Source organism: Ranitomeya variabilis, chromosome 3 (assembly GCF_051348905.1).
Source record: "Ranitomeya variabilis isolate aRanVar5 chromosome 3, aRanVar5.hap1, whole genome shotgun sequence".
Classification (NCBI taxonomy): Eukaryota; Metazoa; Chordata; class Amphibia; order Anura; family Dendrobatidae; genus Ranitomeya; species Ranitomeya variabilis.
The window spans coordinates 375,223,088-375,247,787 of NC_135234.1; the positions used below are offsets into that span (position 1 = coordinate 375,223,088).

A 24,700-nucleotide genomic window follows, 5' to 3' on the forward strand; every position below is an offset into this window, starting at 1 on the left:
AAGGCCTACAACCGAAACCCACTGTGGAGACATAGCAAAAGATTGCCACAGGGAAGACATTTTCCAGAAACTCTGGAAGCTCTGTAGATGACAGTTCTGCGGTGTGCGTGTGTTCAAGCTGTGCACAACGCGTTTTGAATCTGCATAACACCACCCTCCATCCCCATTGTGACAGCACGTGAAGGTTCTGTGCGACAAAGCAAGCTCCGTTTCCAGCTCCCTATTCCAAAAATCCATTTAATATATGGTCCCCAAATAGGGGACGTATCAGATAAGAACAGACTCTACGCTTGATCTTGAGCCATTTGGCCGAGAAGCGATGATCAGAAATGGTTTGCCACTTGGGCCGCACCAAGGCCTACAACCGAAACCCACTGTGGAGACATAGCAAAAGATTGCCGCAGGGAAGACATTTTCCAGAAACTTTGGAAGCTCTGTAGATGACAGTTCTGCGGTGTGCGTGTGTTCAAGCTGTATACAACGTGTTTCGAATCTGCATAACCACACCCTCCATCCCCATTGTGACAGCACGTGAAGGTTCCGTGTGACAAAGCAAGCTCCATTTCCAGCTCCCTATTCCAAAAATCCATTTAATATATGGTCCCCAAATAGGGGACGTATCAGATAAGAACAGACTCTACGCTTGATCTTGAGCCATTTGGCCGAGAAGCGATGATCAGAAATGGTTTGCCACTTGGGCCGCACCAAGGCCTACAACCGAAACCCACTGTGGAGACATAGCAAAAGATTGCCGCAGGGAAGACATTTTCCAGAAACTCTGGAAGTTCTGTAGATGACAGTTCTGCGGTGTGCGTGTGTTCAAGCTGTGCACAACGCGTTTTGAATCTGCATAACCACACCCTCCATCCCCATTGTGACAGCACGTGAAGGTTCCGTGCGACAAAGCAAGCTCCATTTCCAGCTCCCTATTCCAAAAATCTATTTAATATATGGTCCCCAAATAGGGGACGTATCAGATAAGAACAGACACTACGCTTGATCTTGAGCCATTTGGCCGAGAAGCGATGATCAGAAATGGTTTGCCACTTGGGCCGCACCAAGGCCTACAACCGAAACCCACTGTGGAGACATAGCAAAAGATTGCCGCAGGGAAGACATTTTCCAGAAACTCTGGAAGCTCTGTCGATGACAGTTCTGCAGTGTGCGTGTGTTCAAGCTGTGCACAACGCGTTTTGAATCTGCATAACCACACCCTCCATCCCCATTGTGACAGCACGTGAAGGTTCCGTGCGACAAAGCAAGCTCCATTTCCAGCTCCCTATTCCAAAAATCTATTTAATATATGGTCCCCAAATAGGGGACGTATCAGATAAGAACAGACACTACGCTTGATCTTGAGCCATTTGGCCAAGAAGCGATGATCAGAAATGGTTTGCCACTTGGGCCGCACCAAGGCCTACAACCGAAACCCACTGTGGAGACATAGCAAAAGATTGCCGCAGGGAAGACATTTTCCAGAAACTCTGGAAGCTCTGTCGATGACAGTTCTGCGGTGTGCGTGTGTTCAAGCTGTGCACAACGCGTTTTGAATCTGCATAACCACACCCTCCATCCCCATTGTGACAGCATGTGAAGGTTCCGTCCGACGAAGCAAGCTCCATTTCCAGCTCCGTATTCCAAAAATCCATTTAATATATGGTCCCCAAATAGGGGACGTATCAGATAAGATCAGACACTACGCTTGATCTTGAGCCATTTGGCCAAGAAGCGATGATCAGAAATGGTTTGCCACTTAGGCCTCACCAAGGCCTACAACCGTAACCCACTGTGGAGACATAGCAAAAGATTGCCGCAGGGAAGACATTTTCCAGAAACCCTGGAAGCTCTGTAGATGACAGTTCTGCGGTGTGCGTGTGTTCAAGCTGTGCACAACGCGTTTTGAATCTGCATAACCACACCCTCCATCCCCATTGTGACAGCACGTGAAGGTTCTGTGCGACAAAGCAAGCTCCATTTCCAGCTCCCTATTCCAAAAATCTATTTAATATATGGTCCCCAAATAGGGGACGTATCAGATAAGAACAGACACTACGCTTGATCTTGAGCCATTTGGCCGAGAAACGATGATCAGAAATGGTTTGCCACTTGGGCCGCACCAAGGCCTACAACCGAAACCCACTGTGGAGACATAGCAAAAGATTGCCGCAGGGAAGACATTTTCCAGAAACTCTGGAAGCTTTGTCGATGACAGTTCTGCGGTGTGCGTGTGTTCAAGCTGTGCACAACGCGTTTTGAATCTGCATAATCACACCCTCCATCCCCATTGTGACAGCACGTGAAGGTTCCGTGTGACAAAGCAAGCTCCATTTCCAGCTCCCTATTCCAAAAATCCATTTAATATATGGTCCCCAAATAGGGGACATATCAGATAAGAACAGACACTACGCTTGATCTTGAGCCATTTGGTCGAGAAGCGATGATCAGAAATGGTTTGCCACTTGGGCCGCCCCAAGGCCTACAACCGAAACCCACTGTGGAGACATAGCAAAAGATTGCCGCAGGGAAGACATTTTCCAGAAACTCTGGAAGCTCTGTCGATGACAGTTCTGCGGTGTGCGTGTGTTCAAGCTGTGCACAACGCGTTTTGAATCTGCATAACCACACCCTCCATCCCCATTGTGACAGCACGTGAAGGTTCCGTGCGACAAAGCAAGCTCCATTTCCAGCTCCCTATTCCAAAAATCCATTTAATATATGGTCCCCAAATAGGGGACGTATCAGATAAGAACAGACACTACGCTTGATCTTGAGCCATTTGGCCGAGAAGCGATGATCAGAAATGGTGTGCCACTTGGGCCGCACCAAGGCCTACAACCGAAACCCACTGTGGAGACATAGCAAAAGATTGCCGCAGGGAAGACATTTTCCAGAAACTCTGGAAGCTCTGTAGATGACAGTTCTGCGGTGTGCGTGTGTTCAAGCTGTGCACAACGCGTTTTGAATCTGCATAACCACACCCTCCATCCCCATTGTGACAGCACGTGAAGGTTCCGTGCGACAAAGCAAGCTCCGTTTCCAGCTCCCTATTCCAAAAATCCATTTAATATATGGTCCCCAAATAGGGGACGTATCAGATAAGAACAGACTCTACGCTTGATCTTGAGCCATTTGGCCGAGAAGCGATGATCAGAAATGGTTTGCCACTTGGGCCGCACCAAGGCCTACAACCGAAACCCACTGTGGAGACATAGCAAAAGATTGCCGCAGGGAAGACATTTTCCAGAAACTTTGGAAGCTCTGTAGATGACAGTTCTGCGGTGTGCGTGTGTTCAAGCTGTATACAACGTGTTTCGAATCTGCATAACCACACCCTCCATCCCCATTGTGACAGCACGTGAAGGTTCCGTGTGACAAAGCAAGCTCCATTTCCAGCTCCCTATTCCAAAAATCCATTTAATATATGGTCCCCAAATAGGGGACGTATCAGATAAGAACAGACTCTACGCTTGATCTTGAGCCATTTGGCTGAGAAGCGATGATCAGAAATGGTTTGCCACTTGGGCCGCACCAAGGCCTACAACCGAAACCCACTGTGGAGACATAGCAAAAGACTGCCGCAGGGAAGACATTTTCCAGAAACTCTGGAAGTTCTGTAGATGACAGTTCTGCGGTGTGCGTGTGTTCAAGCTGTGCACAACGCGTTTTGAATCTGCATAACCACACCCTCCATCCCCATTGTGACAGCACGTGAAGGTTCCGTGCGACAAAGCAAGCTCCATTTCCAGCTCCCTATTCCAAAAATCTATTTAATATATGGTCCCCAAATAGGGGACGTATCAGATAAGAACAGACACTACGCTTGATCTTGAGCCACTTGGCCAAGAAGCGATGATCAGAAATGGTTTGCCACTTGGGCCGCAACAAGGCCTACAACCGAAACCCACTGTAGAGACATAGCAAAAGATTGCCGCAGGGAAGACATTTTCCAGAAACTCTGGAAGCTCTGTCGATGACAGTTCTGCGGTGTGCGTGTGTTCAAGCTGTGCACAACGCGTTTTGAATCTGCATAACCACACCCTCCATCCCCATTGTGACAGCACGTGAAGGTTCCGTGTGACAAAGCAAGCTCCATTTCCAGCTCCCTATTCCAAAAATCCATTTAATAAATGGTCCCCAAATAGGGGACGTATCAGATAAGAACAGACACTACGCTTGATCTTGAGCCATTTGGCCGAGAAGCGATGATCAGAAATGGTTTTCCACTTGGACCGCCCCAAGGCCTACAACCGAAACCCACTGTGGAGACATAGCAAAAGATTGCCGCAGGGAAGACATTTTCCAGAAACTCTGGAAGCTCTGTCGATGACAGTTCTGCGGTGTGCGTGTGTTCAAGCTGTGCACAACGCGTTTTGAATCTGCATAACCACACCCTCCATCCCCATTGTGACAGCACGTGAAGGTTCCGTGCGACAAAGCAAGCTCCATTTCCAGCTCCCTATTCCAAAAATCCATTTAATATATGGTCCCCAAATAGGGGACGTATCAGATAAGAACAGACACTACGCTTGATCTTGAGCCATTTGGCCAAGAAGCGATGATCAGAAATGGTTTGCCACTTGGGCCGCACCAAGGCCTACAACCGAAACCCACTGTGGAGACATAGCAAAAGATTGCCACAGGGAAGACATTTTCCAGAAACTCTGGAAGCTCTGTCGATGACAGTTCTGTGGTGTGCGTGTGTTCAAGCTGTGCACAACGCGTTTTGAATCTGCATAACCACACCCTCCATCCCCATTGTGACAGCACGTGAAGGTTCCGTGCGACAAAGCAAGCTCCATTTCCAGCTCCCTATTCCAAAAATCCATTTAATATATGGTCCCCAAATAGGGGACGTATCAGATAAGAACAGACACTACGCTTGATCTTGAGCCATTTGGCCGAGAAGCGATGATCAGAAATGGTGTGCCACTTGGGCCGCACCAAGGCCTACAACCGAAACCCACTGTGGAGACATAGCAAAAGATTGCCGCAGGGAAGACATTTTCCAGAAACTCTGGAAGCTCTGTAGATGACAGTTCTGCGGTGTGCGTGTGTTCAAGCTGTGCACAACGCGTTTTGAATCTGCATAACCACACCCTCCATCCCCATTGTGACAGCACATGAAGGTTCCATGCGACAAAGCAAGCTCCATTTCCAGCTCCCTATTCCAAAAATCTATTTAATATATGGTCCCCAAATAGGGGTCGTATCAGATAAGAACAGACACTACGCTTGATCTTGAGCCATTTGGCCGAGAAGCGATGATCAGAAATGGTTTGCCACTTGGGCCGCACCAAGGCCTACAACCGAAACCCACTGTGGAGACATAGCAAAAGATTGCCGCAGGGAAGACATTTTCCAGAAACTCTGGAAGCTCTGTAGATGACAGTTCTGCGGTGTGCGTGTGTTCAAGCTGTGCACAACGCGTTTTGAATCTGCATAACACCACCCTCCATCCCCATTGTGACAGCACGTGAAGGTTCCGTGCGACAAAGCAAGCTCCGTTTCCAGCTCCCTATTCCAAAAATCCATTTAATATATGGTCCCCAAATAGGGGACGTATCAGATAAGAACAGACTCTACGCTTGATCTTGAGCCATTTGGCCGAGAAGCGATGATCAGAAATGGTTTGCCACTTGGGCCGCACCAAGGCCTACAACCGAAACCCACTGTGGAGACATAGCAAAAGATTGCCGCAGGGAAGACATTTTCCAGAAACTTTGGAAGCTCTGTAGATGACAGTTCTGCGGTGTGCGTGTGTTCAAGCTGTATACAACGTGTTTCGAATCTGCATAACCACACCCTCCATCCCCATTGTGACAGCACGTGAAGGTTCCGTGTGACAAAGCAAGCTCCATTTCCAGCTCCCTATTCCAAAAATCCATTTAATATATGGTCCCCAAATAGGGGACGTATCAGATAAGAACAGACTCTACGCTTGATCTTGAGCCATTTGGCCGAGAAGCGATGATCAGAAATGGTTTGCCACTTGGGCCGCACCAAGGCCTACAACCGAAACCCACTGTGGAGACATAGCAAAAGATTGCCGCAGGGAAGACATTTTCCAGAAACTCTGGAAGTTCTGTAGATGACAGTTCTGCGGTGTGCGTGTGTTCAAGCTGTGCACAACGCGTTTTGAATCTGCATAACCACACCCTCCATCCCCATTGTGACAGCACGTGAAGGTTCCGTGCGACAAAGCAAGCTCCATTTCCAGCTCCCTATTCCAAAAATCTATTTAATATATGGTCCCCAAATAGGGGACGTATCAGATAAGAACAGACACTACGCTTGATCTTGAGCCATTTGGCCGAGAAGCGATGATCAGAAATGGTTTGCCACTTGGGCCGCACCAAGGCCTACAACCGAAACCCACTGTGGAGATATAGCAAAAGATTGCCGCAGGGAAGACATTTTCCAGAAACTCTGGAAGCTCTGTCGATGACAGTTCTGCAGTGTGCGTGTGTTCAAGCTGTGCACAACGCGTTTTGAATCTGCATAACCACACCCTCCATCCCCATTGTGACAGCACGTGAAGGTTCCGTGCGACAAAGCAAGCTCCATTTCCAGCTCCCTATTCCAAAAATCTATTTAATATATGGTCCCCAAATAGGGGACGTATCAGATAAGAACAGACACTACGCTTGATCTTGAGCCATTTGGCCAAGAAGCGATGATCAGAAATGGTTTGCCACTTGGGCCGCACCAAGGCCTACAACCGAAACCCACTGTGGAGACATAGCAAAAGATTGCCGCAGGGAAGACATTTTCCAGAAACTCTGGAAGCTCTGTCGATGACAGTTCTGCGGTGTGCATGTGTTCAAGCTGTGCACAACGCGTTTTGAATCTGCAGAACCACACCCTCCATCCCCATTGTGACAGCATGTGAAGGTTCCGTCCGACGAAGCAAGCTCCATTTCCAGCTCCGTATTCCAAAAATCCATTTAATATATGGTCCCCAAATAGGGGACGTATCAGATAAGAACAGACACTACGCTTGATCTTGAGCCATTTGGCCGAGAAGCGATGATCAGAAATGGTTTGCCACTTAGGCCTCACCAAGGCCTACAACCGTAACCCACTGTGGAGACATAGCAAAAGATTGCCGCAGGGAAGACATTTTCCAGAAACCCTGGAAGCTCTGTAGATGACAGTTCTGCGGTGTGCGTGTGTTCAAGCTGTGCACAACGCGTTTTGAATCTGCATAACCACACCCTCCATCCCCATTGTGACAGCACGTGAAGGTTCTGTGCGACAAAGCAAGCTAAATTTCCAGCTCCCTATTCCAAAAATCTATTTAATATATGGTCCCCAAATAGGGGACGTATCAGATAAGAACAGACACTATGCTTGATCTTGAGCCATTTGGCCGAGAAACGATGATCAGAAATGGTTTGCCACTTGGGCCGCACCAAGGCCTACAACCGAAACCCACTGTGGAGACATAGCAAAAGATTGCCGCAGGGAAGACATTTTCCAGAAACTCTGGAAGCTTTGTCGATGACAGTTCTGCGGTGTGCGTGTGTTCAAGCTGTGCACAACGCGTTTTGAATCTGCATAATCACACCCTCCATCCCCATTGTGACAGCACGTGAAGGTTCCGTGTGACAAAGCAAGCTCCATTTCCAGCTCCCTATTCCAAAAATCCATTTAATATATGGTCCCCAAATAGGGGACATATCAGATAAGAACAGACACTACGCTTGATCTTGAGCCATTTGGTCGAGAAGCGATGATCAGAAATGGTTTGCCACTTGGGCCGCCCCAAGGCCTACAACCGAAACCCACTGTGGAGACATAGCAAAAGATTGCCGCAGGGAAGACATTTTCCAGAAACTCTGGAAGCTCTGTCGATGACAGTTCTGCGGTGTGCGTGTGTTCAAGCTGTGCACAACGCGTTTTGAATCTGCATAACCACACCCTCCATCCCCATTGTGACAGCACGTGAAGGTTCCGTGCGACAAAGCAAGCTCCATTTCCAGCTCCCTATTCCAAAAATCCATTTAATATATGGTCCCCAAATAGGGGACGTATCAGATAAGAACAGACACTATGCTTGATCTTGAGCCATTTGGCCGAGAAGCGATGATCAGAAATGGTGTGCCACTTGGGCCGCACCAAGGCCTACAACCGAAACCCACTGTGGAGACATAGCAAAAGATTGCCGCAGGGAAGACATTTTCCAGAAACTCTGGAAGCTCTGTAGATGACAGTTCTGCGGTGTGCGTGTGTTCAAGCTGTGCACAACGCGTTTTGAATCTGCATAACCACACCCTCCATCCCCATTGTGACAGCATGTGAAGGTTCCGTGCGACAAAGCAAGCTCCATTTCCAGCTCCGTATTCCAAAAATCCATTTAATATATGGTCCCCAAATAGGGGACGTATCAGATAAGAACAGACACTACGCTTGATCTTGAGCCATTTGGCCGAGAAGCGATGATCAGAAATGGTTTGCCACTTAGGCCTCACCAAGGCCTACAACCGTAACCCACTGTGGAGACATAGCAAAAGATTGCCGCAGGGAAGACATTTTCCAGAAACTCTGGAAGCTCTGTAGATGACAGTTCTGCGGTGTGCGTGTGTTCAAGCTGTGCACAACGCGTTTTGAATCTGCATAATCACACCCTCCATCCCCATTGTGACAGCACGTGAAGGTTCCGTGTGACAAAGCAAGCTCCATTTCCAGCTCCCTATTCCAAAAATCCATTTAATAAATGGTCCCCAAATAGGGGACGTATCAGATAAGAACAGACACTACGCTTGATCTTGAGCCATTTGGCCGAGAAGCGATGATCAGAAATGGTTTGCCACTTGGACCGCCCCAAGGCCTACAACCGAAACCCACTGTGGAGACATAGCAAAAGATTGCCGCAGGGAAGACATTTTCCAGAAACTCTGGAAGCTCTGTCGATGACAGTTCTGCGGTGTGCGTGTGTTCAAGCTGTGCACAACGCGTTTTGAATCTGCATAACCACACCCTCCATCCCCATTGTGACAGCACGTGAAGGTTCCGTGCGACAAAGCAAGCTCCATTTCCAGCTCCCTATTCCAAAAATCCATTTAATATATGGTCCCCAAATAGGGGACGTATCAGATAAGAACAGACACTACGCTTGATCTTGAGCCATTTGGCCGAGAAGCGATGATCAGAAATGGTGTGCCACTTGGGCCGCACCAAGGCCTACAACCGAAACCCACTGTGGAGACATAGCAAAAGATTGCCGCAGGGAAGACATTTTCCAGAAACTCTGGAAGCTCTGTAGATGACAGTTCTGCGGTGTGCGTGTGTTCAAGCTGTGCACAATGCGTTTTGAATCTGCATAACCACACCCTCCATCCCCATTGTGACAGCAAGTGAAGGTTCCGTGCGACAAAGCAAGCTCCATTTCCAGTTCCCTATTCCAAAAATCTATTTAATATATGGTCCCCAAATAGGGTACGTATCATATAAGAACAGACACTACGCTTGATCTTGAGCCATTTGGCCGAGAAGCGATGATCAGAAATGGTTTGCCACTTGGGCCGCACCAAGGCCTACAACCGAAACCCACTGTGGAGACATAGCAAAAGATTGCCGCAGGGAAGACATTTTCCAGAAACTCTGGAAGCTCTGTAGATGACAGTTCTGCAGTGTGCGTGTGTTCAAGCTGTGCACAACGCGTTTTGAATCTGCATAACCACACCCTCCATCCCCATTGTGACAGCACGTGAAGGTTCCATGCGACAAAGCAAGCTCCATTTCCAGCTCCCTATTCCAAAAATCTATTTAATATATGGTCCCCAAATAGGGGACGTATCAGATAAGAACAGACACTACGCTTGATCTTGAGCCATTTGGCCGAGAAGCGATGATCAGAAATGGTTTGCCACTTGGGCCGCCCCAAGGCCTACAACCGAAACCCACTGTGGAGACATAGCAAAAGATTGCCGCAGGGAAGACATTTTCCAGAAACTCTGGAAGCTCTGTCGATGACAGTTCTGCGGTGTGCGTGTGTTCAAGCTGTGCACAACGCGTTTTGAATCTGCATAACCACACCCTCCATCCCCATTGTGACAGCACGTGAAGGTTCCGTGCGACAAAGCAAGCTCCATTTCCAGCTCCCTATTCCAAAAATCCATTTAATATATGGTCCCCAAATAGGGGACGTATCAGATAAGAACAGACACTACGCTTGATCTTGAGCCATTTGGCCGAGAAGCGATGATCAGAAATGGTGTGCCACTTGGGCCGCACCAAGGCCTACAACCGAAACCCACTGTGGAGACATAGCAAAAGATTGCCGCAGGGAAGACATTTTCCAGAAACTCTGGAAGCTCTGTAGATGACAGTTCTGCGGTGTGCGTGTGTTCAAGCTGTGCACAACGTGTTTTGAATCTGCATAACCACACCCTTCATCCCCATTGTGACAGCAAGTGAAGGTTCCGTGCGACAAAGCAAGCTCCATTTCCAGTTCCCTATTCCAAAAATCTATTTAATATATGGTCCCCAAATAGGGTACGTATCAGATAAGAACAGACACTACGCTTGATCTTGAGCCATTTGGCCGAGAAGAGATGATCAGAAATGGTTTGCCACTTGGGCCGCACCAAGGCCTACAACCGAAACCCACTGTGGAGACATAGCAAAAGATTGCCGCAGGGAAGACATTTTCCAGAAACTCTGGAAGCTCTGTAGATGACAGTTCTGCGGTGTGCGTGTGTTCAAGCTGTGCACAACGCGTTTTGAATATGCATAACCATACCCTCCATCCCCATTGTGACAGCACATGAAGGTTCCATGCGACAAAGCAAGCTCCATTTCCAGCTCCCTATTCCAAAAATCTATTTAATATATGGTCCCCAAATAGGGGACGTATCAGATAAGAACAGACACTACGCTTGATCTTGAGCCATTTGGCCGAGAAGCGATGATCAGAAATGGTTTGCCACTTGGGCCGCACCAAGGCCTACAACCGAAACCCACTGTGGAGACATATCAAAAGATTGCCGCAGGGAAGACATTTTCCAGAAACTCTGGAAGCTCTGTAGATGACAGTTCTGCGGTGTGCGTGTGTTCAAGCTGTGCACAACGCGTTTTGAATCTGCATAACACCACCCTCCATCCCCATTGTGACAGCACGTGAAGGTTCCGTGCGACAAAGCAAGCTCCATTTCCAGCTCCCTATTCCAAAAATCCATTTAATATATGGTCCCCAAATAGGGGACGTATCAGATAAGAACAGACATTACGCTTGATTTTGAGCCATTTGGCCGAGAAGCGATGATCAGAAATGGTGTGCCACTTGGGCCGCACCAAGGCCTACAACCGAAACCCACTGTGGAGACATAGCAAAAGATTGCCGCAGGGAAGACATTTTCTAGAAACTCTGGAAGCTCTGTAGATGATAGTTCTGCGGTGTGCGTGTGTTCAAGCTGTGCACAATGCGTTTTGAATCTGCATAACCACACCCTCCATCCCCATTGTGACAGCAAGTGAAGGTTCCGTGCGACAAAGCAAGCTCCATTTCCAGTTCCCTATTCCAAAAAGCTATTTAATATATGGTCCCCAAATAGGGTACGTATCATATAAGAACAGACACTACGCTTGATCTTGAGCCATTTGGCCGAGAAGCGATGATCAGAAATGGTTTGCCACTTGGGCCGCACCAAGGCCTACAACCGAAACCCACTGTGGAGACATAGCAAAAGATTGCCGCAGGGAAGACATTTTCCAGAAACTCTGGAAGCTCTGTAGATGACAGTTCTGCGGTGTGCGTGTGTTCAAGCTGTGCACAACGCGTTTTGAATCTGCATAACCACACCCTCCATCCCCATTGTGACAGCACATGAAGGTTCCATGCGACAAAGCAAGCTCCATTTCCAGCTCCCTATTCCAAAAATCTATTTAATATATGGTCCCCAAATAGGGGACGTATCAGATAAGAACAGACACTACGCTTGATCTTGAGCCATTTGGCCGAGAAGCGATGATCAGAAATGGTTTGCCACTTGGGCCGCACCAAGGCCTACAACCGAAACCCACTGTGGAGACATAGCAAAAGATTGCCGCAGGGAAGACATTTTCCAGAAACTCTGGAAGCTCTGTAGATGACAGTTCTGCGGTGTGCGTGTGTTCAAGCTGTGCACAACGCGTTTTGAATCTGCATAACACCACCCTCCATCCCCATTGTGACAGCACGTGAAGGTTCCGTGCGACAAAGCAAGCTCCATTTCCAGCTCCCTATTCCAAAAATCCATTTAATATATGGTCCCCAAATAGGGGACGTATCAGATAAGAACAGACACTACGCTTGATTTTGAGCCATTTGGCCGAGAAGCGATGATCAGAAATGGTGTGCCACTTGGGCCGCACCAAGGCCTACAACCGAAACCCACTGTGGAGACATAGCAAAAGATTGCCGCAGGGAAGACATTTTCCAGAAACTCTGGAAGCTCTGTAGATGATAGTTCTGCGGTGTGCGTGTGTTCAAGCTGTGCACAATGCGTTTTGAATCTGCATAACCACACCCTCCATCCCCATTGTGACAGCAAGTGAAGGTTCCGTGCGACAAAGCAAGCTCCATTTCCAGTTCCCTATTCCAAAAATCTATTTAATATATGGTCCCCAAATAGGGTACGTATCATATAAGAACAGACACTACGCTTGATCTTGAGCCATTTGGCCGAGAAGCGATGATCAGAAATGGTTTGCCACTTGGGCCGCACCAAGGCCTACAACCGAAACCCACTGTGGAGACATAGCAAAAGATTGCCGCAGGGAAGACATTTTCCAGAAACTCTGGAAGCTCTGTAGATGACAGTTCTGCGGTGTGCGTGTGTTCAAGCTGTGCACAACGCGTTTTGAATCTGCATAACCACACCCTCCATCCCCATTGTGACAGCACATGAAGGTTCCATGCGACAAAGCAAGCTCCATTTCCAGCTCCCTATTCCAAAAATCTATTTAATATATGGTCCCCAAATAGGGGACGTATCAGATAAGAACAGACACTACGCTTGATCTTGAGCCATTTGGCCGAGAAGCGATGATCAGAAATGGTTTGCCACTTGGGCCGCACCAAGGCCTACAACCGAAACCCACTGTGGAGACATAGCAAAAGATTGCCGCAGGGAAGACATTTTCCAGAAACTCTGGAAGCTCTGTAGATGACAGTTCTGCGGTGTGCGTGTGTTCAAGCTGTGCACAACGCGTTTTGAATCTGCATAACACCACCCTCCATCCCCATTGTGACAGCACGTGAAGGTTCCGTGCGACAAAGCAAGCTCCATTTCCAGCTCCCTATTCCAAAAATCCATTTAATATATGGTCCCCAAATAGGGGACGTATCAGATAAGAACAGACACTACGCTTGATTTTGAGCCATTTGGCCGAGAAGCGATGATCAGAAATGGTTTGCCACTTGGACCGCCCCAAGGCCTACAACCGAAACCCACTGTGGAGACATAGCAAAAGATTGCCGCAGGGAAGACATTTTCCAGAAACTCTGGAAGCTCTGTCGATGACAGTTCTGCGGTGTGCGTGTGTTCAAGCTGTGCACAACGCGTTTTGAATCTGCATAACCACACCCTCCATCCCCATTGTGACAGCACGTGAAGGTTCCGTGCGACAAAGCAAGCTCCATTTCCAGCTCCCTATTCCAAAAATCCATTTAATATATGGTCCCCAAATAGGGGACGTATCAGATAAGAACAGACACTACGCTTGATCTTGAGCCATTTGGCCGAGAAGCGATGATCAGAAATGGTGTGCCACTTGGGCCGCACCAAGGCCTACAACCGAAACCCACTGTGGAGACATAGCAAAAGATTGCCGCAGGGAAGACATTTTCCAGAAACTCTGGAAGCTCTGTAGATGACAGTTCTGCGGTGTGCGTGTGTTCAAGCTGTGCACAATGCGTTTTGAATCTGCATAACCACACCCTCCATCCCCATTGTGACAGCAAGTGAAGGTTCCGTGCGACAAAGCAAGCTCCATTTCCAGTTCCCTATTCCAAAAATCTATTTAATATATGGTCCCCAAATAGGGTACGTATCATATAAGAACAGACACTACGCTTGATCTTGAGCCATTTGGCCGAGAAGCGATGATCAGAAATGGTTTGCCACTTGGGCCGCACCAAGGCCTACAACCGAAACCCACTGTGGAGACATAGCAAAAGATTGCCGCAGGGAAGACATTTTCCAGAAACTCTGGAAGCTCTGTAGATGACAGTTCTGCAGTGTGCGTGTGTTCAAGCTGTGCACAACGCGTTTTGAATCTGCATAACCACACCCTCCATCCCCATTGTGACAGCACGTGAAGGTTCCATGTGACAAAGCAAGCTCCCTTTCCAGCTCCCTATTCCAAAAATATATTTAATATATGGTCCCCAAATAGGGGACGTATCAGATAAGAACAGACACTACGCTTGATCTTGAGCCATTTGGCCGAGAAGCGATGATCAGAAATGGTTTGCCACTTGGGCCGCCCCAAGGCCTACAACCGAAACCCACTGTGGAGACATAGCAAAAGATTGCCGCAGGGAAGACATTTTCCAGAAACTCTGGAAGCTCTGTAGATGACAGTTCTGCGGTGTGCGTGTGTTCAAGCTGTGCACAACGCGTTTTGAATCTGCATAACCACACCCTCCATCCCCATTGTGACAGCACGTGAAGGTTCCGTGCGACAAAGCAAGCTCCATTTCCAGCTCCCTATTCCAAAAATCCATTTAATATATGGTCCCCAAATAGGGGACGTATCAGATAAGAACAGACACTACGCTTGATCTTGAGCCATTTGGCCGAGAAGCGATGATCAGAAATGGTGTGCCACTTGGGCCGCACCAAGGCCTACAACCGAAACCCACTGTGGAGACATAGCAAAAGATTGCCGCAGGGAAGACATTTTCCAGAAACTCTGGAAGCTCTGTAGATGACAGTTCTGCGGTGTGCGTGTGTTCAAGCTGTGCACAACGTGTTTTGAATCTGCATAACCACACCCTTCATCCCCATTGTGACAGCAAGTGAAGGTTCCGTGCGACAAAGCAAGCTCCATTTCCAGTTCCCTATTCCAAAAATCTATTTAATATATGGTCCCCAAATAGGGTACGTATCAGATAAGAACAGACACTACGCTTGATCTTGAGCCATTTGGCCGAGAAGAGATGATCAGAAATGGTTTGCCACTTGGGCCGCACCAAGGCCTACAACCGAAACCCACTGTGGAGACATAGCAAAAGATTGCCGCAGGGAAGACATTTTCCAGAAACTCTGGAAGCTCTGTAGATGACAGTTCTGCGGTGTGCGTGTGTTCAAGCTGTGCACAACGCGTTTTGAATCTGCATAACCACACCCTCCATCCCCATTGTGACAGCACATGAAGGTTCCATGCGACAAAGCAAGCTCCATTTCCAGCTCCCTATTCCAAAAATCTATTTAATATATGGTCCCCACATAGGGGACGTATCAGATAAGAACAGACACTACGCTTGATCTTGAGCCATTTGGCCGAGAAGCGATGATCAGAAATGGTTTGCCACTTGGGCCGCACCAAGGCCTACAACCGAAACCCACTGTGGAGACATATCAAAAGATTGCCGCAGGGAAGACATTTTCCAGAAACTCTGGAAGCTCTGTAGATGACAGTTCTGCGGTGTGCGTGTGTTCAAGCTGTGCACAACGCGTTTTGAATCTGCATAACACCACCCTCCATCCCCATTGTGACAGCACGTGAAGGTTCCGTGCGACAAAGCAAGCTCCATTTCCAGCTCCCTATTCCAAAAATCCATTTAATATATGGTCCCCAAATAGGGGACGTATCAGATAAGAACAGACACTACGCTTGATTTTGAGCCATTTGGCCGAGAAGCGATGATCAGAAATGGTGTGCCACTTGGGCCGCACCAAGGCCTACAACCGAAACCCACTGTGGAGACATAGCAAAAGATTGCCGCAGGGAAGACATTTTCCAGAAACTCTGGAAGCTCTGTAGATGATAGTTCTGCGGTGTGCGTGTGTTCAAGCTGTGCACAACGCGTTTTGAATCTGCATAACCACACCCTCCATCCCCATTGTGACAGCACGTGAAGGTTCCATGCGACAAAGCAAGCTCCCTTTCCAGCTCCCTATTCCAAAAATATATTTAATATATGGTCCCCAAATAGGGGACGTATCAGATAAGAACAGACACTACGCTTGATCTTGAGCCATTTGGCCGAGAAGCGATGATCAGAAATGGTTTGCCACTTGGGCCGCCCCAAGGCCTACAACCGAAACCCACTGTGGAGACATATCAAAAGATTGCCGCAGGGAAGACATTTTCCAGAAACTCTGGAAGCTCTGTAGATGACAGTTCTGCGGTGTGCGTGTGTTCAAGCTGTGCACAACGCGTTTTGAATCTGCATAACACCACCCTCCATCCCCATTGTGACAGCACGTGAAGGTTCCGTGCGACAAAGCAAGCTCCATTTCCAGCTCCCTATTCCAAAAATCCATTTAATATATGGTCCCCAAATAGGGGACGTATCAGATAAGAACAGACACTACGCTTGATTTTGAGCCATTTGGCCGAGAAGCGATGATCAGAAATGGTGTGCCACTTGGGCCGCACCAAGGCCTACAACCGAAACCCACTGTGGAGACATAGCAAAAGATTGCCGCAGGGAAGACATTTTCCAGAAACTCTGGAAGCTCTGTAGATGATAGTTCTGCGGTGTGCGTGTGTTCAAGCTGTGCACAATGCGTTTTGAATCTGCATAACCACACCCTCCATCCCCATTGTGACAGCAAGTGAAGGTTCCGTGCGACAAAGCAAGCTCCATTTCCAGTTCCCTATTCCAAAAATCTATTTAATATATGGTCCCCAAATAGGCTACGTATCATATAAGAACAGACACTACGCTTGATCTTGAGCCATTTGGACGAGAAGCGATGATCAGAAATGGTTTGCCACTTGGGCCGCACCAAGGCCTACAACCGAAACCCACTGTGGAGACATAGCAAAAGATTGCCGCAGGGAAGACATTTTCCAGAAACTCTGGAAGCTCTGTAGATGACAGTTCTGCGGTGTGCGTGTGTTCAAGCTGTGCACAACGCGTTTTGAATCTGCATAACCACACCCTCCATCCCCATTGTGACAGCACATGAAGGTTCCATGCGACAAAGCAAGCTCCATTTCCAGCTCCCTATTCCAAAAATCTATTTAATATATGGTCCCCAAATAGGGGACGTATCAGATAAGAACAGACACTACGCTTGATCTTGAGCCATTTGGCCGAGAAGCGATGATCAGAAATGGTTTGCCACTTGGGCCGCACCAAGGCCTACAACCGAAACCCACTGTGGAGACATATCAAAAGATTGCCGCAGGGAAGACATTTTCCAGAAACTCTGGAAGCTCTGTAGATGACAGTTCTGCGGTGTGCGTGTGTTCAAGCTGTGCACAACGCGTTTTGAATCTGCATAACACCACCCTCCATCCCCATTGTGACAGCACGTGAAGGTTCCGTGCGACAAAGCAAGCTCCGTTTCCAGCTCCCTATTCCAAAAATCCATTTAATATATGGTCCCCAAATAGGGGACGTATCAGATAAGAACAGACACTATGCTTGATTTCGAGCCATTTGGCCGAGAAGCGATGATCAGAAATGGTGTGCCACTTGGGCCGCACCAAGGCCTACAACCGAAACCCACTGTGGAGACATAGCAAAAGATTGCCGCAGGGAAGACATTTTCCAGAAACTCTGGAAGCTCTGTAGATGATAGTTCTGCGGTGTGCGTGTGTTCAAGCTGTGCACAATGCGTTTTGAATCTGCATAACCACACCCTCCATCCCCATTGTGACAGCAAGTGAAGGTTCCGTGCGACAAAGCAAGCTCCATTTCCAGTTCCCTATTCCAAAAATCTATTTAATATATGGTCCCCAAATAGGGTACGTATCATATAAGAACAGACACTACGCTTGATCTTGAGCCATTTGGCCGAGAAGCGATGATCAGAAATGGTTTGCCACTTGGGCCGCACCAAGGCCTACAACCGAAACCCACTGTGGAGACATAGCAAAAGATTGCCGCAGGGAAGACATTTTCCAGAAACTCTGGAAGCTCTGTAGATGACAGTTCTGCAGTGTGCGTGTGTTCAAGCTGTGCACAACGCGTTTTGAATCTGCATAACCACACCCTTCATCCCCATTGTGACAGCAAGTGAAGGTTCCGTGCGACAAAGCAAGCTCCATTTCCAGTTCCCTATTCCAAAAATCTATTTAATATATGGTCCCCAAATAGGGTACGTATCAGATAAGAACAGACACTACGCTTGATCTTGAGCCATTTGGCCGAGAAGAGATGATCAGAAATGGTTTGCCACTTGGGCCGCACCAAGGCCTACAACCGAAACCCACTGTGGAGACATAGCAAAAGATTGCCGCAGGGAAGACATTTTCCAGAAACTCTGGAAGCTCTGTAGATGACAGTTCTGCGGTGTGCGTGTGTTCAAGCTGTGCACAACGCGTTTTGAATCTGCATAACACCACCCTCCATCCCCATTGTGACAGCACGTGAAGGTTCCGTGCGACAAAGCAAGCTCCATTTCCAGCTCCCTATTCCAAAAATCCATTTAATATATGGTCCCCAAATAGGGGACGTATCAGATAAGAACAGACACTACGCTTGATCTTGAGCCATTTGGCCGAGAAGCAATGATCAGAAATGGTGTGCCACTTGGGCCGCACCAAGGCCTACAACCGAAACCTACTGTGGAGACATAGCAAAAGATTGCCGCAGGGAAGACATTTTCCAGAAACTCTGGAAGCTCTGTAGATGATAGTTCTGCGGTGTGCGTGTGTTCAAGCTGTGCACAATGCGTTTTGAATCTGCATAACCACACCCTCCATCCCCATTGTGACAGCAAGTGAAGGTTCCGTGCGACAAAGCAAGCTCCATTTCCAGTTCCCTATTCCAAAAATCTATTTAATATATGGTCCCCAAATAGGGTACGTATCATATAAGAACAGACACTACGCTTGATCTTGAGCCATTTGGCCGAGAAGCGATGATCAGAAATGGTTTGCCACTTGGGCCGCACCAAGGCCTACAACCGAAACCCACTGTGGAGACATAGCAAAAGATTGCCGCAGGGAAGACATTTTCCAGAAACTCTGGAAGCTCTGTAGATGACAGTTCTGCAGTGTGCGTGTGTTCAAGCTGTGCACAACGCGTTTTGAATCTGCATAACCACACCCTCCATCCCCATTGTGACAGCACGTGAAGGTTCCATGCGACAAAGCAAGCTCCATTTCCAGCTCCCTATTCCAAAAATCTATTTAATATATGGTCCCCAAATAGGGGACGTATCAGATAAGAACAGACACTACGCTTGATCTTGAGCCATTTGGCCGAGAAGCGATGATCAGAAATGGTTTGCCACTTGGGCCGCCCCAAGGCCTACAACCGAAACCCACTGTGGAGACATAGCAAAAGATTGCCGCAGGGAAGACATTTTCCAGAAACTCTGGAAGCTCTGTCGATGACAGTTCTGCGGTGTGCGTGTGTTCAAGCTGTGCACAACGCGTTTTGAATCTGCATAACCACACCCTCCATCCCCATTGTGACAGCACGTGAAGCTTCCGTGCGACAAAGCAAGCTCCATTTCCAGCTCCCTATTCCAAAAATCCATTTAATATATGGTCCCCAAATAGGGGACGTATCAGATAAGAACAGACACTACGCTTGATCTTGAGCCATTTGGCCGAGAAGCGATGATCAGAAATGGTGTGCCACTTGGGCCGCACCAAGGCCTACAACCGAAACCCACTGTGGAGACATAGCAAAAGATTGCCGCAGGGAAGACATTTTCCAGAAACTCTGGAAGCTCTGTAGATGACAGTTCTGCAGTGTGCGTGTGTTCAAGCTGTGCACAACGCGTTTTGAATCTGCATAACCACACCCTCCATCCCCATTGTGACAGCACGTGAAGGTTCCATGCGACAAAGCAAGCTCCATTTCCAGCTCCCTATTCCAAAAATCCATTTAATATATGGTCCCCAAATAGGGGACGTATCAGATAAGAACAGACTCTACGCTTGATCTTGAGCCATTTGGCCGAGAAGCGATGATCAGAAATGGTTTGCCACTTGGGCCGCACCAAGGCCTACAACCGAAACCCACTGTGGAGACATAGCAAAAGATTGCCGCAGGGAAGACATTTTCCAGAAACTCTGGAAGTTCTGTAGATGACAGTTCTGCGGTGTGCGTGTGTTCAAGCTGTGCACAACGCGTTTTGAATCTGCATAACCACACCCTCCATCCCCATTGTGACAGCACGTGAAGGTTCCGTGCGACAAAGCAAGCTCCATTTCCAGCTCCCTATTCCAAAAATCTATTTAATATATGGTCCCCAAATAGGGGACGTATCAGATAAGAACAGACACTACGCTTGATCTTGAGCCATTTGGCCAAGAAGCGATGATCAGAAATGGTTTGCCACTTGGGCCGCACCAAGGCTTACAACCGAAACCCACTGTAGAGACATAGCAAAAGATTGCCGCAGGGAAGACATTTTCCAGAAACTCTGGAAGCTCTGTCGATGACAGTTCTGCGGTGTGCGTGTGTTCAAGCTGTGCACAACGCGTTTTGAATCTGCATAACCACACCCTCCATCCCCATTGTGACAGCATGTGAAGGTTCCGTGCGACAAAGCAAGCTCCATTTCCAGCTCCGTATTCCAAAAATCCATTTAATATATGGTCCCCAAATAGGGGACGTATCAGATAAGAACAGACACTACGCTTGATCTTGAGCCATTTGGCTGAGAAACGATGATCAGAAATGGTTTGCCACTTGGGCCGCACCAAGGCCTACAACCGAAACCCACTGTGGAGACATAGCAAAAGATTGCCGCAGGGAAGACATTTTCCAGAAACTCTGGAAGCTTTGTCGATGACAGTTCTGCGGTGTGCGTGTGTTCAAGCTGTGCACAACGCGTTTTGAATCTGCATAATCACACCCTCCATCCCCATTGTGACAGCACGTGAAGGTTCCGTGTGAAAAAGCAAGCTCCATTTCCAGCTCCCTATTCCAAAAATCCATTTAATATATGGTCCCCAAATAGGGGACGTATCAGATAAGAACAGACACTACGCTTGATCTTGAGCCATTTGGCCGAGAAGCGATGATCAGAAATGGTTTGCCACTTGGACCGCCCCAAGGCCTACAACCGAAACCCACTGTGGAGACATAGCAAAAGATTGCCGCAGGGAAGACATTTTCCAGAAACTCTGGAAGCTCTGTCGATGACAGTTCTGCGGTGTGCGTGTGTTCAAGCTGTGCACAACGCGTTTTGAATCTGCATAACCACACCCTCCATCCCCATTGTGACAGCACGTGAAGGTTCCGTGCGACAAAGCAAGCTCCATTTCCAGCTCCCTATTCCAAAAATCCATTTAATATATGGTCCCCAAATAGGGGACGTATCAGATAAGAACAGACACTACGCTTGATCTTGAGCCATTTGGCCGAGAAGCGATGATCAGAAATGGTGTGCCACTTGGGCCGCACCAAGGCCTACAACCGAAACCCACTGTGGAGACATAGCAAAAGATTGCCGCAGGGAAGACATTTTCCAGAAACTCTGGAAGCTCTGTAGATGACAGTTCTGCGGTGTGCGTGTGTTCAAGCTGTGCACAATGCGTTTTGAATCTGCATAACCACACCCTCCATCCCCATTGTGACAGCAAGTGAAGGTTCCGTGCGACAAAGCAAGCTCCATTTCCAGCTCCCTATTCCAAAAATCTATTTAATATATGGTCCCCAAATAGGGGACGTATCAGATAAGAACAGACACTACGCTTGATCTTGAGCCATTTGGCCGAGATGCGATGATCAGAAATGGTTTGCCACTTGGGCCGCACCAAGGCCTACAACCGAAACCCACTGTGGAGACATAGCAAAAGATTGCCGCAGGGAAGACATTTTCCAGAAACTCTGGAAGCTCTGTAGATGACAGTTCTGCGGTGTGCGTGTGTTCAAGCTGTGCACAACGCGTTTTGAATCTGCATAACCACACCCTCCATCCCCATTGTGACAGCACGTGAAGGTTCCATGCGACAAAGCAAGCTCCATTTCCAGCTCCCTATTCCAAAAATCTATTTAATATATGGTCCCCAAATAGGGGACGTATCAGATAAGAACAGACACTACGCTTGATCTTGAGCCATTTGGCCGAGAAGCGATGATCAGAAATGGTTTGCCACTTGGGCCGCACCAAGGCCTACAACCGAAACCCACTGTGGAGACATAGCAAAAGATTACCGCAGGGAAGACATTTTCCAGAAACTCTGGAAGCTTTTCGATGACAGTTCTGCGGTGTGCGTGTGTTCAAGCTGTGCACAACGCGTTTTGAATCTGCATAACCACACCCTCCATCCCCATTGTGACAGCACGTGAAGGTTCCGTGCGACAAAGCAAGCTCCATTTCCAGCTCCCTATTCCAAAAATCTATTTAATATATGGTCCCCAAATAGGGGACGTATCAGATAAGAACAGACACTACGCTTGATCTTGAGCCATTTGGCCGAGAAGCGATGATCAGAAATGGTTTGCCACTTGGGCCGCACCAAGGCCTACAACCGAAACCCACTGTGGAGACATAGCAAAAGATTGCCGCAGGGAAGACATTTTCCAGAAACTTTGGAAGCTCTGTCGATGACAGTTCTGCAGTGTGCGTGTGTTCAAGCTGTGCACAACGCGTTTTGAATCTGCATAACCACACCCTCCATCCCCATTGTGACAGCACGTGAAGGTTCCGTGTGACAAAGCAAGCTCCATTTCCAGCTCCCTATTCCAAAAATCCATTTAATATATGGTCCCCAAATAGGGGACGTATCAGATAAGAACAGACACTACGCTTGATCTTGAGCCATTTGGCCGAGAAGCGATGATCAGAAATGGTTTGCCACTTGGGCCGCACCAAGGCCTACAACCGAAACCCACTGTGGAGACATAGCAAACGATTGCCGCAGGGAAGACATTTTCCAGAAACTCTGGAAGTTCTGTAGATGACAGTTCTGCGGTGTGCGTGTGTTCAAGCTGTGCACAACGCGTTTTGAATCTGCATAATCACACCCTCCATCCCCATTGTGACAGCACGTGAAGGTTCCGTGTGAAAAAGCAAGCTCCATTTCCAGCTCCCTATTCCAAAAATCCATTTAATATATGGTCCCCAAATAGGGGACGTATCAGATAAGAACAGACACTACGCTTGATCTTGAGCCATTTGGCCGAGAAGCGATGATCAGAAATGGTTTGCCACTTGGACCGCCCCAAGGCCTACAACCGAAACCCACTGTGGAGACATAGCAAAAGATTGCCGCAGGGAAGACATTTTCCAGAAACTCTGGAAGCTCTGTCGATGACAGCTCTGCGGTGTGCGTGTGTTCAAGCTGTGCACAACGCGTTTTGAATCTGCATAACCACACCCTCCATCCCCATTGTGACAGCACGTGAAGGTTCCGTGCGACAAAGCAAGCTCCATTTCCAGCTCCCTATTCCAAAAATCCATTTAATATATGGTCCCCAAATAGGGGACGTATCAGATAAGAACAGACACTACGCTTGATCTTGAGCCATTTGGCCGAGAAGCGATGATCAGAAATGGTGTGCCACTTGGGCCGCACCAAGGCCTACAACCGAAACCCACTGTGGAGACATAGCAAAAGATTGCCGCAGGGAAGACATTTTCCAGAAACTCTGGAAGCTCTGTAGATGACAGTTCTGCGGTGTGCGTGTGTTCAAGCTGTGCACAATGCGTTTTGAATCTGCATAACCACACCCTCCATCCCCATTGTGACAGCAAGTGAAGGTTCCGTGCGACAAAGCAAGCTCCATTTCCAGCTCCCTATTCCAAAAATCTATTTAATATATGGTCCCCAAATAGGGGACGTATCAGATAAGAACAGACACTACGCTTGATCTTGAGCCATTTGGCCGAGATGCGATGATCAGAAATGGTTTGCCACTTGGGCCGCACCAAGGCCTACAACCGAAACCCACTGTGGAGACATAGCAAAAGATTGCCGCAGGGAAGACATTTTCCAGAAACTCTGGAAGCTCTGTAGATGACAGTTCTGCGGTGTGCGTGTGTTCAAGCTGTGCACAACGCGTTTTGAATCTGCATAACCACACCCTCCATCCCCATTGTGACAGCACGTGAAGGTTCCATGCGACAAAGCAAGCTCCATTTCCAGCTCCCTATTCCAAAAATCTATTTAATATATGGTCCCCAAATAGGGGACGTATCAGATAAGAACAGACACTACGCTTGATCTTGAGCCATTTGGCCGAGAAGCGATGATCAGAAATGGTTTGCCACTTGGGCCGCACCAAGGCCTACAACCGAAACCCACTGTGGAGACATAGCAAAAGATTACCGCAGGGAAGACATTTTCCAGAAACTCTGGAAGCTTTTCGATGACAGTTCTGCGGTGTGCGTGTGTTCAAGCTGTGCACAACGCGTTTTGAATCTGCATAACCACACCCTCCATCCCCATTGTGACAGCACGTGAAGGTTCCGTGCGACAAAGCAAGCTCCATTTCCAGCTCCCTATTCCAAAAATCTATTTAATATATGGTCCCCAAATAGGGGACGTATCAGATAAGAACAGACACTACGCTTGATCTTGAGCCATTTGGCCGAGAAGCGATGATCAGAAATGGTTTGCCACTTGG

General features: G+C 48.0%; 3 non-coding genes and 67 pseudogenes across 3 annotated transcripts; all 70 read right to left on the bottom strand.

The window, feature by feature from the left end:
* Positions 1–145: 145 nt before the first annotated feature.
* LOC143761538 (U2 spliceosomal RNA) lies at positions 146–321 on the bottom strand (annotated as a pseudogene).
* A 177-nt stretch (positions 322–498) lies between these two features.
* LOC143762411 (U2 spliceosomal RNA) lies at positions 499–674 on the bottom strand (annotated as a pseudogene).
* Positions 675–851: 177 nt separating this feature from the next.
* Positions 852–1,027, bottom strand: LOC143759578 (U2 spliceosomal RNA; annotated as a pseudogene).
* A 177-nt stretch (positions 1,028–1,204) lies between these two features.
* Positions 1,205–1,380, bottom strand: LOC143760103 (U2 spliceosomal RNA; annotated as a pseudogene).
* Positions 1,381–1,555: 175 nt separating this feature from the next.
* On the bottom strand, positions 1,556–1,733 carry LOC143762392 (U2 spliceosomal RNA; annotated as a pseudogene).
* A 177-nt stretch (positions 1,734–1,910) lies between these two features.
* Positions 1,911–2,086, bottom strand: LOC143760549 (U2 spliceosomal RNA; annotated as a pseudogene).
* A 174-nt stretch (positions 2,087–2,260) lies between these two features.
* LOC143762731 (U2 spliceosomal RNA) lies at positions 2,261–2,439 on the bottom strand (annotated as a pseudogene).
* Positions 2,440–2,616: 177 nt separating this feature from the next.
* On the bottom strand, positions 2,617–2,792 carry LOC143759901 (U2 spliceosomal RNA; annotated as a pseudogene).
* Positions 2,793–2,969: 177 nt separating this feature from the next.
* On the bottom strand, positions 2,970–3,145 carry LOC143761933 (U2 spliceosomal RNA; annotated as a pseudogene).
* A 177-nt stretch (positions 3,146–3,322) lies between these two features.
* LOC143762598 (U2 spliceosomal RNA) lies at positions 3,323–3,498 on the bottom strand (annotated as a pseudogene).
* Positions 3,499–3,675: 177 nt separating this feature from the next.
* On the bottom strand, positions 3,676–3,851 carry LOC143760751 (U2 spliceosomal RNA; annotated as a pseudogene).
* Positions 3,852–4,028: 177 nt separating this feature from the next.
* On the bottom strand, positions 4,029–4,204 carry LOC143761362 (U2 spliceosomal RNA; annotated as a pseudogene).
* A 177-nt stretch (positions 4,205–4,381) lies between these two features.
* Positions 4,382–4,557, bottom strand: LOC143760156 (U2 spliceosomal RNA; annotated as a pseudogene).
* A 177-nt stretch (positions 4,558–4,734) lies between these two features.
* Positions 4,735–4,910, bottom strand: LOC143759902 (U2 spliceosomal RNA; annotated as a pseudogene).
* Positions 4,911–5,087: 177 nt separating this feature from the next.
* Positions 5,088–5,263, bottom strand: LOC143762576 (U2 spliceosomal RNA; annotated as a pseudogene).
* Positions 5,264–5,440: 177 nt separating this feature from the next.
* On the bottom strand, positions 5,441–5,616 carry LOC143761691 (U2 spliceosomal RNA; annotated as a pseudogene).
* A 177-nt stretch (positions 5,617–5,793) lies between these two features.
* LOC143762412 (U2 spliceosomal RNA) lies at positions 5,794–5,969 on the bottom strand (annotated as a pseudogene).
* Positions 5,970–6,146: 177 nt separating this feature from the next.
* LOC143759579 (U2 spliceosomal RNA) lies at positions 6,147–6,322 on the bottom strand (annotated as a pseudogene).
* A 177-nt stretch (positions 6,323–6,499) lies between these two features.
* On the bottom strand, positions 6,500–6,675 carry LOC143760104 (U2 spliceosomal RNA; annotated as a pseudogene).
* Positions 6,676–6,840: 165 nt separating this feature from the next.
* LOC143762219 (U2 spliceosomal RNA) lies at positions 6,841–7,028 on the bottom strand. The gene has a single exon (XR_013212271.1). It is a non-coding gene; the product is annotated as a U2 spliceosomal RNA (small nuclear RNA).
* A 177-nt stretch (positions 7,029–7,205) lies between these two features.
* LOC143762526 (U2 spliceosomal RNA) lies at positions 7,206–7,381 on the bottom strand (annotated as a pseudogene).
* A 174-nt stretch (positions 7,382–7,555) lies between these two features.
* LOC143762732 (U2 spliceosomal RNA) lies at positions 7,556–7,734 on the bottom strand (annotated as a pseudogene).
* Positions 7,735–7,911: 177 nt separating this feature from the next.
* Positions 7,912–8,087, bottom strand: LOC143761706 (U2 spliceosomal RNA; annotated as a pseudogene).
* Positions 8,088–8,262: 175 nt separating this feature from the next.
* LOC143759282 (U2 spliceosomal RNA) lies at positions 8,263–8,440 on the bottom strand (annotated as a pseudogene).
* A 174-nt stretch (positions 8,441–8,614) lies between these two features.
* LOC143760610 (U2 spliceosomal RNA) lies at positions 8,615–8,793 on the bottom strand (annotated as a pseudogene).
* A 177-nt stretch (positions 8,794–8,970) lies between these two features.
* Positions 8,971–9,146, bottom strand: LOC143759903 (U2 spliceosomal RNA; annotated as a pseudogene).
* A 176-nt stretch (positions 9,147–9,322) lies between these two features.
* On the bottom strand, positions 9,323–9,499 carry LOC143762853 (U2 spliceosomal RNA; annotated as a pseudogene).
* Positions 9,500–9,676: 177 nt separating this feature from the next.
* On the bottom strand, positions 9,677–9,852 carry LOC143761238 (U2 spliceosomal RNA; annotated as a pseudogene).
* Positions 9,853–10,029: 177 nt separating this feature from the next.
* Positions 10,030–10,205, bottom strand: LOC143759904 (U2 spliceosomal RNA; annotated as a pseudogene).
* A 176-nt stretch (positions 10,206–10,381) lies between these two features.
* LOC143762309 (U2 spliceosomal RNA) lies at positions 10,382–10,558 on the bottom strand (annotated as a pseudogene).
* A 177-nt stretch (positions 10,559–10,735) lies between these two features.
* On the bottom strand, positions 10,736–10,911 carry LOC143818796 (U2 spliceosomal RNA; annotated as a pseudogene).
* Positions 10,912–11,088: 177 nt separating this feature from the next.
* Positions 11,089–11,264, bottom strand: LOC143762996 (U2 spliceosomal RNA; annotated as a pseudogene).
* Positions 11,265–11,440: 176 nt separating this feature from the next.
* LOC143762994 (U2 spliceosomal RNA) lies at positions 11,441–11,617 on the bottom strand (annotated as a pseudogene).
* Positions 11,618–11,794: 177 nt separating this feature from the next.
* LOC143760611 (U2 spliceosomal RNA) lies at positions 11,795–11,970 on the bottom strand (annotated as a pseudogene).
* A 177-nt stretch (positions 11,971–12,147) lies between these two features.
* Positions 12,148–12,323, bottom strand: LOC143762840 (U2 spliceosomal RNA; annotated as a pseudogene).
* Positions 12,324–12,499: 176 nt separating this feature from the next.
* On the bottom strand, positions 12,500–12,676 carry LOC143762854 (U2 spliceosomal RNA; annotated as a pseudogene).
* A 177-nt stretch (positions 12,677–12,853) lies between these two features.
* Positions 12,854–13,029, bottom strand: LOC143760612 (U2 spliceosomal RNA; annotated as a pseudogene).
* Positions 13,030–13,206: 177 nt separating this feature from the next.
* Positions 13,207–13,382, bottom strand: LOC143762842 (U2 spliceosomal RNA; annotated as a pseudogene).
* Positions 13,383–13,559: 177 nt separating this feature from the next.
* LOC143759905 (U2 spliceosomal RNA) lies at positions 13,560–13,735 on the bottom strand (annotated as a pseudogene).
* A 176-nt stretch (positions 13,736–13,911) lies between these two features.
* LOC143762855 (U2 spliceosomal RNA) lies at positions 13,912–14,088 on the bottom strand (annotated as a pseudogene).
* Positions 14,089–14,253: 165 nt separating this feature from the next.
* LOC143761523 (U2 spliceosomal RNA) lies at positions 14,254–14,441 on the bottom strand. The gene has a single exon (XR_013212264.1). It is a non-coding gene; the product is annotated as a U2 spliceosomal RNA (small nuclear RNA).
* A 177-nt stretch (positions 14,442–14,618) lies between these two features.
* On the bottom strand, positions 14,619–14,794 carry LOC143759906 (U2 spliceosomal RNA; annotated as a pseudogene).
* Positions 14,795–14,970: 176 nt separating this feature from the next.
* Positions 14,971–15,147, bottom strand: LOC143762311 (U2 spliceosomal RNA; annotated as a pseudogene).
* Positions 15,148–15,324: 177 nt separating this feature from the next.
* LOC143761387 (U2 spliceosomal RNA) lies at positions 15,325–15,500 on the bottom strand (annotated as a pseudogene).
* Positions 15,501–15,677: 177 nt separating this feature from the next.
* LOC143762843 (U2 spliceosomal RNA) lies at positions 15,678–15,853 on the bottom strand (annotated as a pseudogene).
* Positions 15,854–16,030: 177 nt separating this feature from the next.
* LOC143761512 (U2 spliceosomal RNA) lies at positions 16,031–16,206 on the bottom strand (annotated as a pseudogene).
* Positions 16,207–16,383: 177 nt separating this feature from the next.
* On the bottom strand, positions 16,384–16,559 carry LOC143762844 (U2 spliceosomal RNA; annotated as a pseudogene).
* Positions 16,560–16,735: 176 nt separating this feature from the next.
* On the bottom strand, positions 16,736–16,912 carry LOC143763212 (U2 spliceosomal RNA; annotated as a pseudogene).
* Positions 16,913–17,089: 177 nt separating this feature from the next.
* On the bottom strand, positions 17,090–17,265 carry LOC143760613 (U2 spliceosomal RNA; annotated as a pseudogene).
* Positions 17,266–17,442: 177 nt separating this feature from the next.
* LOC143763053 (U2 spliceosomal RNA) lies at positions 17,443–17,618 on the bottom strand (annotated as a pseudogene).
* A 176-nt stretch (positions 17,619–17,794) lies between these two features.
* Positions 17,795–17,971, bottom strand: LOC143762856 (U2 spliceosomal RNA; annotated as a pseudogene).
* A 176-nt stretch (positions 17,972–18,147) lies between these two features.
* On the bottom strand, positions 18,148–18,324 carry LOC143762313 (U2 spliceosomal RNA; annotated as a pseudogene).
* Positions 18,325–18,501: 177 nt separating this feature from the next.
* LOC143760081 (U2 spliceosomal RNA) lies at positions 18,502–18,677 on the bottom strand (annotated as a pseudogene).
* Positions 18,678–18,853: 176 nt separating this feature from the next.
* On the bottom strand, positions 18,854–19,030 carry LOC143762857 (U2 spliceosomal RNA; annotated as a pseudogene).
* Positions 19,031–19,207: 177 nt separating this feature from the next.
* On the bottom strand, positions 19,208–19,383 carry LOC143761239 (U2 spliceosomal RNA; annotated as a pseudogene).
* Positions 19,384–19,548: 165 nt separating this feature from the next.
* Positions 19,549–19,736, bottom strand: LOC143818816 (U2 spliceosomal RNA). The gene has a single exon (XR_013224688.1). It is a non-coding gene; the product is annotated as a U2 spliceosomal RNA (small nuclear RNA).
* Positions 19,737–19,913: 177 nt separating this feature from the next.
* On the bottom strand, positions 19,914–20,089 carry LOC143762482 (U2 spliceosomal RNA; annotated as a pseudogene).
* A 177-nt stretch (positions 20,090–20,266) lies between these two features.
* On the bottom strand, positions 20,267–20,442 carry LOC143760105 (U2 spliceosomal RNA; annotated as a pseudogene).
* A 175-nt stretch (positions 20,443–20,617) lies between these two features.
* Positions 20,618–20,795, bottom strand: LOC143761369 (U2 spliceosomal RNA; annotated as a pseudogene).
* A 175-nt stretch (positions 20,796–20,970) lies between these two features.
* Positions 20,971–21,148, bottom strand: LOC143759424 (U2 spliceosomal RNA; annotated as a pseudogene).
* Positions 21,149–21,325: 177 nt separating this feature from the next.
* LOC143759907 (U2 spliceosomal RNA) lies at positions 21,326–21,501 on the bottom strand (annotated as a pseudogene).
* A 177-nt stretch (positions 21,502–21,678) lies between these two features.
* On the bottom strand, positions 21,679–21,854 carry LOC143760622 (U2 spliceosomal RNA; annotated as a pseudogene).
* A 177-nt stretch (positions 21,855–22,031) lies between these two features.
* On the bottom strand, positions 22,032–22,207 carry LOC143761241 (U2 spliceosomal RNA; annotated as a pseudogene).
* Positions 22,208–22,383: 176 nt separating this feature from the next.
* LOC143759580 (U2 spliceosomal RNA) lies at positions 22,384–22,559 on the bottom strand (annotated as a pseudogene).
* A 177-nt stretch (positions 22,560–22,736) lies between these two features.
* LOC143760780 (U2 spliceosomal RNA) lies at positions 22,737–22,912 on the bottom strand (annotated as a pseudogene).
* Positions 22,913–23,087: 175 nt separating this feature from the next.
* On the bottom strand, positions 23,088–23,265 carry LOC143759425 (U2 spliceosomal RNA; annotated as a pseudogene).
* A 177-nt stretch (positions 23,266–23,442) lies between these two features.
* On the bottom strand, positions 23,443–23,618 carry LOC143759908 (U2 spliceosomal RNA; annotated as a pseudogene).
* A 177-nt stretch (positions 23,619–23,795) lies between these two features.
* On the bottom strand, positions 23,796–23,971 carry LOC143760623 (U2 spliceosomal RNA; annotated as a pseudogene).
* Positions 23,972–24,148: 177 nt separating this feature from the next.
* Positions 24,149–24,324, bottom strand: LOC143761242 (U2 spliceosomal RNA; annotated as a pseudogene).
* A 176-nt stretch (positions 24,325–24,500) lies between these two features.
* LOC143759582 (U2 spliceosomal RNA) lies at positions 24,501–24,676 on the bottom strand (annotated as a pseudogene).
* Positions 24,677–24,700: the final 24 nt, after the last annotated feature.